The following is an 8,816-nucleotide window of genomic DNA, read 5'->3' as shown; positions in this document are numbered from 1 at the left end:
CATGTTGGGAGAGATAGGCTATAAACAATCGAAGAAACAAAAAAATAACAGGTGGTTATTAGTGCTATGCTGAAATTTAATAGGGAGATGTGATGATTACTGGGAGGCTGGTTGAGATTAGATATTCCAGAAAAGCTTTTTTTTTTTTTTTTTTTTATGCTTTAGGTGCAAATTTACAGAGCAGAGTTTGTTTTACATTCAACAGTTCATGTACATTTGGTTTCCCTCCCCGATCCTCTGTCTGCTTCTGCTTTAGGTGCAGATTTACAGAGCAGAATTTGTTTTACATTCAACAGTTCATGTACATTTGGTTTCCCTCCCCGATCCTCTGTCTGCTTCTGCTGTTGCCACCACTTGGTCAGTAGCTCACTCATAACAAAGACCTTTTGTTGACTCATTATTTTGGAGGTGCTCTGCTGCTAGGATTGGATGTGAGACAGTTAGTTCAACTGGACATTTAAAATTCGTTCAAATACAAGTACTATAAGTTATTCTTTTATTCATTTAATTATTCAGGAAATAAATAGAGAACACCTACAGTATGTCAGTCCCTGTATTAGAAACTAGAGATAAGAAGATGACTAGATACAGTCTCTGTCCTCAAGAAGCTTACAGTGAACTAGGCAGGAGAATCGTAACAGACTGCAAGATGTCATGCTGAATCTCTATTAGAGGAATGAATAACTTGCTCTGGGAAGCAGAGAAGGCAGTGAATGTTGCCTGGGGGTTGGGAAGTGTGTTTATTTTGTTGATGTGCATACTCTTTCATCTCTGGAAGCCCTGAGGACAATTTTTACACATACTCATTTGGTAAGATAATATTTGTAAAATATTTTACTGTCCTCAGTCCATAAGGGAAACTATTCATATGGCAAAATAGGACATGAAGCACCAGTCTAACACTGGATTAATATGTTCAAAGTATTCACAGCCATCACTGTGAAACAACCTAGGAAAATTCTAAACACTTTGGGGCAATGGATGCAAATTGAATCTTGCTGGACAAACACCTGTTCCATTTACCCAAGAAAGTCTTCCCCTTAATTTGCTAGTGTTAAGAAAATCATTTTTTTTAAATCTCTCTTCTTTTTTTTCTCACCCTCTTCCACTTCCTGTTCCTTTTACCTTCAAGCACTTTTGAGCACTTGATGTGTGTTAGACTCTGTACTAGGTGCCAAGCATACAAAGACGATTAAAATGGTCTAGCAGGGTAGACAAAGAAACCGACTCAATTCATTATGGCACACACTCTAATAGAAGTTTGCATAATATGTTGGGGATGCTGTAAGAAACAGTAATTAATTCTGCCTTAGGGGAATCCAGCAAGGCATCAGAGAGGTGGTGATACTCCAACAGGGTCTCAACAGGTACACAGTCTCTGTTTCTTGCATAAGGTCTTACTTATGATCTCATTAGTTTCTAGACAATGGTGGCAATCTATGCAATTATGAACTGGATCTTTATAAGAATAATGCTATAAATTATAAATTAAAATTCTTTTCCTGAAATCTCATACCATAAATTATGAGATTGGCCAATTTACAGAATATTAAATAGTAAAATCATACATTTAATATAAAAACTATTTCATGAAATTATACATTTTTCTTAAAACTGGATTTGCTGAAACTCCTTCACAACAAGTGTGATGAAGTTTGGATTACATTTTTTTTTGTGCTCAAAGTCCTTTAAAGTATAAAGGACCATTAATGAATGTGCTTTCTGCTACAAAAAGTATTTGAAATGCAATTCTAATAGAAGGGTAATTTCCACAGCAGTCACATAAGGCCATGCAATCTGTTCATCTAACTCCAAGAGGCACTATTCAGAAAGACTATGATATGAATTGTTTTAGAAGTCGGACGGTGTGATAATCCTGGTATTTTCTAAGATACCTAGTTGTTGTCTCTTCTCTCTTTTGCATTAATCCCTTACTTGAATCTCTAAGCTTAGGTCAACTGAATTATTAACAATCTTGACAAATTCAGCAATGTGAGAAGTTGATTCAAATAGGCATTTATGTTGTTTAGTGCCATTGTTATTAGATGCCACAAGTTGATTCTGACTCATAGCGACACCTATGTACAACAGATCAAAACACTACCCTGTCCTGCACCGTCCTCACAATCTTTGCTGAGTAAGCTCATCGTTGCCAACATTGTTGGATGTTGTCAATCCATCTCAATGGGTTCCTCTTCTTTTTCACTGACCTTCTACTTTACCAAGAATGATGTCCTTCTCCAGGGACTAGTCCCTCCTGATAACGTGTCCAAAGTACTTAAGGCAAAGTCTCATCATCTCCCATTCTAAAGAGTATTCTAGCTGTACTTCTTTCTAGACAGATTTGCTCATCCTTCTGTAGTCCATAGTATATTCAATGTTCTTCACCAACACCATACTTCACATGTGTCAATTCTTCTTTGGTCTTCCTCATTCATTGTCTGGTTTTCACATGCATATAATGTGATTGAAAACACCATGGCTTGATTCAGGCACATGTTAGTCCTCAAAATCTTTGCTTTTTTAACACTTTAAAGAGGTCTTTTGCAGCAGATTTTTCCAATGCAATATGTCTTTTGATTTTTTGACTGCTGCTTCCATGGGTGCTGTTTGTGGAGCCAAATAAAATGAAATCTTTGACAACTTCAGTGTTTTGTAGTCTGATCCAACTCATAGCGAGCCCTTCTTGGATGTCTGAGGCAATATCACTACAGAAATGGATTGCCCAATCTTCCTTCTGAGGAGTGGCTGGTGGGTTTGAACTGCCAGTCTTCTGGTTAGCAGTCAAATGCATTAGGGACCATGCCATCAGAGCTCTTTGTTGTTTATCAGTTGTCCATAAATACAAATTATGACCATTATTGATGATAAGAAAAATCCTAAAGGCAAGAATCACAAATTAACTAATTTTGGGTAATAGTTTTCCCATAATAGTATTCTGAAGTAGAACACTTAGGCAAAGTTCATTTTTTAAAATCATTCCCTTGTTGTGCTCTGTGTTTACTTAGTTACACATTTTGCTTGCTTTAATTAAACATTTTATCCCCAATAAGTGCCATGTTAAAGATAAAGGTATAGATTCTTTTAAGCCTGAAGTTGAATGCACACAAACAAAAAATATATATATATGGATATGTAAATATAGTAATATAGAAAAGTGAGCATATCTTAAGTGTAAAATTCTCTCAGTTATCACAAAATGAACATATCATGTAATGAGCACACAGAGAAGAAATAAAACATTATCATAAAGCTACTCTTTTGCTCACTTCCTAGCACTACTCCCACGAAATTAACAACTATTCTGATTTTGAACAGCATTGATTCATTTTGCCTGTGTGTGTATTTTAATTAGCTACACATCTTTGAATTTTGTGTGTGTGTGTGGTGTTCTCTAAGATGTATAATATGCATCTCTAACTTTATTGCAGTTGAGCTTAAAATAATATTTTATTTCATTCTACTTTCAATGTAACATTATAGTTGAATATTCCATATAATATTAAAACTGTAAAAAAGCAAACTTTCATTTTTTTTCCCTTTTCTCTTCTGTGCTATTATTGCTTAATTTTTACGTATAACGTATGTTTTACACCCCAAATGCATTACTATTTTTTTTTTTCATTTTAAATGATTACCTTATAAAGAAATTAAAAATGAGAAAAGTATTGTCTTGGGAATTTATTCCAAATTTATCATTTCTTGGTATCTCTGGTGGTGCAGTGGTTAAGGCATTTGGCTGCAAACCAAAATGTGGGTGCTTTGAACCCACCAGCCAGTCCATGGGAGAATGAGGTGCAGTCTGCTTTCATAAAGATTTTTAGCCTTGGAAACTGTGGGACAATTCTGTTTTGTCCTATAGTGTCACTATGAGTTGGAATCACCTCACTGGCAATGGCTTTGGTTTGGTTTTGGGTATGTATCTTTATTCTATTGTGCATATTCATATTTCTCTCTTGTACTGTTTCCCTTCATCATGAAGAATTTTCTATAACTTGTTTTTGTAGTGAGATATGGTGGTGATAAATTGGTTCAGTTTTTATTCATTGAATGTTGTATTTATTTGCTTTGATTTTTTGGAGGAAAATTTTTGCTGGGTATAGAATTCTAAGTTAATAGTTATTTTTGGCTTTTTTTTTTGTTTGTTTTCTTTTAGCACTTTTAAAAGGTTGTTTTTGATATTTCTGCTATCAAGTAAACATGAATTTTTATCCTTGTGCCATTGTTTGTAATATGTTTTTCCCCTCAAGCCAACTTTAGAATTTTCTTCTTATTTCTGGCATTGAACAATTTGATATAATGTACCTTCCTGTGGTTTTCTTTGTATTTATCATTTTTTATGTTTATTGCACCTCTCAAAAGTGTGGGTTTTGATATCATTATATTTATGAATTTTTGTCTATTATGTCTGTAAACATTTATTCTGCCTGCTCTATTCTAGATATAAAATGTTTGTATGTTATACCACTTGATACTATCTCACCTGTCATAGAGGTTTGATATTGTCTCACATGTCATGTATGTGTTTGTGTGTGTGTATGTGTGCACACATATATTTTATTTTGGATTGTTTGTATTGCCTTGACTTCAAATTTAGAGATCTTTCTTTCTACAATGTCTGACTTTCTATTAAGACCATCTAGTAAAATTTTAATCTTAGATTTTGTAATTTTCACCTCTAGAATTTCCATTTGATTTTTTACAGTTTTCTATTTCTCTCCTCATTATGCTAATTGCTGTTTTCCTTTAGATCCTTGAAGATGTTTGTACAACCTGTTTTAAAGCCTTGTATACTAATGTTATAATTTCTGTCATTTATGTGTCTGTTTTCATAAACTGATTTTCTTGTTGTTATGGGTTCCATTTTTCTGCTTCTTGACATATCCAGTAATTTTTGGTTGAATATTTAGCATTGTGTTTTACATTGTTGAATGTCTCAATTTTGTTGTCTTCTTTTAATAAATGTCCCCCCCCTTTTTTAAAAGGCAAGAAATACATTTGCATATTACCTTAATTCCTTTGTAGTTTGTTTTGAAATTCTCTTAGTGCAAATTAAGATGCCTTTAATCTTTGTCTAGCTTAGTCATATTCCTGAAGAGTGAAGTTCACAAGTGCTCAACTGAATGACCTAGATAGCCAGTGAGCTCTCTCTACACAAACTGGTCATATTGCAATATATCTCAACTCTGTGTGAGCTCTGGTAGCTATTAAATTTACAGTTTCCTTGTAGCTATTCTTTTACTGGTAGTTGTTCTTTGTCCTAGCTCTTGGAGTGTCACCTATGCATGAAAGCTTTGTGTTCAACCACTGACTCAAGGTGAATTCTATGCAAATTTTTAAAATTTTCTTTCTGCATAGCCCTTTTTTCTCTTGTACTCTGTCTCACAAATGACATCCAATTCTGCCTGGTTGCTCTCCAATCTCTGTGTCTTCAGTGTAGTGATATCTCCATGCTCTGTAGTGATATCACCCATCCTTTGCATTGGGGTCTGGAAAGTAATAAGAATCAGAAATATGGACTAATCATGAAACTCACCTTATTTGTTCCCCTTCTCTTAGGGAGCATAGTGTCTGTCATCAGTTGCCAGATATCTGTAAACAATAGTTTATATATATATTTTTTCAATTTTCTAGTTGGTTTTCTGTGGCAGGGCTGGTCCAATACCAAATATACTAACATGGGAAGAACCAGAGTTTTAGTTCGCCTATGTTTTGCTTTGCATAAATGCAATTATAACTAAGCATTATCTGGTGAATGACTTCTTTCATTCAATATTATGTTTGTGGGATTCATCCATATATTTGTATGTTGTGCAAAATGCTTCACTTTATATTATTCAGTTGTATGAATATACCACAATTTATTAATGATTGATGTCTATAGAGATTAATTCAGAATAAAAAAAGGAAAAAAAAAGTAACACTTATTGAGCTATGTTCATAAGAGATTGTCCATCAGTGAAGAGAAGATGCACATATGTACAATCAACAGTGAAGAGAGTCAGGTCTGTCACTTCAATGTCTATTTTCTACTATTATATCCTCTGCTTCCAGACCCATATTTTGTTTGTATGTTTTAGCTCTACATTTATGTGGTAGTTATGTTTGTGTGTCAACTTGGCTGGGCTTTGTTGAGTGGTTGGGCAACTGGTGGTAGTTATTCCCCATGATGAGACTGCCAATCAACTCTATGGTGGGATCTACCACAAGCAACTGAATAGCTGCCTTTGGGATATGGTCTGCCTCCTGTATTTAAGGAGAAGCCTTGGGAATGGTCTCTAGCATATGGTACACTTGGACCCTGCATGTAGCCATGTCGTTGATCAGCAGCCTGCTATGCTCTGCCGACCTTGGGACTTTCAATGGGCTTAAGTTAATGAATGGCCTGCCATGTGGTTTGGTAACATCAGGACTGTATCTTTTTAACTTGTCAACCTTGGGGCTTCTCAGCCTCAACAGCCAGCTGCTGTCTAAGTGAAGAAACACCTCTAGCTCCAATGGGGTGGAAGCAGGAGGCATAGCTGGATTCCAAGGTTGAGGGGCTTTCACCCAGCCCCTAGAGCCTGGCACTTTCAACTTGGACTTAAAGCCTCCAAATTGTAAGGATAAACTCATGTTTCTTAAGGCATATATATTTGCCTTATGGTATATTTCTGTCAGAGGGGCACTAGGAAACCAGAACAACATTTAGAAACAATTACAGATTGATATGAAGTTGCAAACATAGAACAGAAAAGTTTCATGCATTTCACACACTCTTTACTTTGTCTCCCCAATGGTAACAACTTATATAACTATGTTGTTGTTATGTGCCGTCAAGTGGGACCCGATTCATAGCGACCCCTCCTTGGGTTTCTGAGGCAGTATCACTACAGAAGTAGATTGCCCCATCTTCCTTAGTGATCTCAAACTGACTCACATCTGTCAGTTTGCCATACTGCAGTGACTTGTATTTTGTTGTGATGCTGGAATCTATGCTACCAGTATTCAAATATTAGCATGGTCATCCATGGTGAACAAGTTTCAGTGGAGCTTCTCGACTCAGACACACTAGGAAAAACTTGGCAGTCTACTTCAAAAAAATTCATCAATGGACAACTTATGAATAGCAGAAGAACTATCATCTGATATAGTGTGAGAAGATAAGCCTATCAGGTTAGAAGACACTCAAAACATGATTTAGAAAGAGTTGGCTTCTCAAAGTAGAATTGACCTTAATGACATAGAAGGAGAAAAGCTTTCAGGACCTCCATTTGCTGATGAAGGAGGACTCAAAACGAGAAGAAGCAGCTGCAAATGTCCATTAATAACGGGAAGGTAAAAAATACAAAATATAAATCTAGGAAAATTGGAAATTGTAAAAAATTAAATGGAATGCATAAATATCAATATTCTAGGCATTAGTGCATTGAAATGGACTAGTATTGGCCATTTTGAAATGGACAATCCCTGTGGTCTATTATTCCAGAAATGACTAATTGAAGAGGAATGAAGTGATTCCTCATTTTGATTCATCACTGAAAAGAACATTTAAAGATTTATCCTGAAGTACAGTGTTGTGAGTGACAGTATAATAACCATGTACCTAGAAGGAAAGCCAATTAATATGATTATTATTCCAATCTATGCACCAACTGCTAATGCCAAAGATGAAGAAATTGAAGATTTTTACTAATTTCTGCAGTCTGAAATTGATCAAACATGCAATCAAGTTACATTAAGAATTACTAGTGATTGGAATGTGAAAGTTGAAAACAATGAAAAAAGACCAGTAGTTATGAAATCTGGCCTTGGTGGGAAGAAAGGAAGCCAGAGATCACATGATAAGAATTTTGTGACTTATTTATCGTAAACACCTTCTGCCAATAACATAAGCAGGAATATACACATGGACTTAACCGTATGGAATACTCAAGCATCAAATTGACTACTCTGTGGAAAGAGGCAATGGAGAAGCTCAATTATCAGCAGTCAGAACAAAGCAAGAGACCAACTGTGGAACAGAACATCAATTGTTCATATGCAAGTTCAAGTTGATGCTGCAGAAAATAAAAACAAGTCCATGAGAGCCAAAGTATGACCTCATACTGAATCTCACCTGAATTTAGACACCATTTCAAGAATAGATTTGAGTCATTGAACACCAATTATTGAAGACCAGAAGAGTTGTGAGATGACATCAAGGGCAAAAGGTCATTAAAAAGAAAAGAAAGAAAGAAAAGACAAGAATACCAGGAGAGATTGTGAAACTTGATCTTGAATGAGGAGTAGCTAAAGTGAATGGAAGAAATGATGAAATAAAGAGCTTAACAGAAAACTTCAAAGGACAGCTCAAGGGGACAAAAGAAAATTTTATAATGAAATGTGCAGAAAGAGAAGAACATGCTCAGCATTCCTCAGACTGAAAGAGCTGAAGAAAAAATTCAAGCTTTGAATTGAAATATTGAAGGATTCCATGGGCAAAATATTGAATGACACAGGAAGCATTTAAAGAACATGGAAGGAGCACACAGAGTAACTGTACCAAAAATAATTAATTGATCTTCAATCATTTCTGGAAATAGCATATGATCAAGAATCAATGGGATTGAAAAAAGTCTGAGCTACATTGAAGGTACTGAAAAAAATCAAGTTTCCAGGAATTGATATAATACCACTTGAAATTTTTCAACAAACAGATCCAGCACTGGAAGGGCTCACTTGTCTATGCTAAGAAATTAGCAAGACAACTATCTGACCAATTCACAGGAAAAGATCCATATTTGTGCTCATTCCAAAGAAAATTGATCTATCACAATGTAGAAACTATCAAATTA

Source organism: Orycteropus afer, unplaced genomic scaffold (assembly GCF_000298275.1).
Source record: "Orycteropus afer afer isolate SDZICR_OR568_19922 unplaced genomic scaffold, OryAfe1.0 scaffold00318, whole genome shotgun sequence".
Classification (NCBI taxonomy): Eukaryota; Metazoa; Chordata; class Mammalia; order Tubulidentata; family Orycteropodidae; genus Orycteropus; species Orycteropus afer.
The sequence above is the reverse complement of the archived record's forward strand: the minus strand, read 5'-3'. Positions refer to the sequence as shown.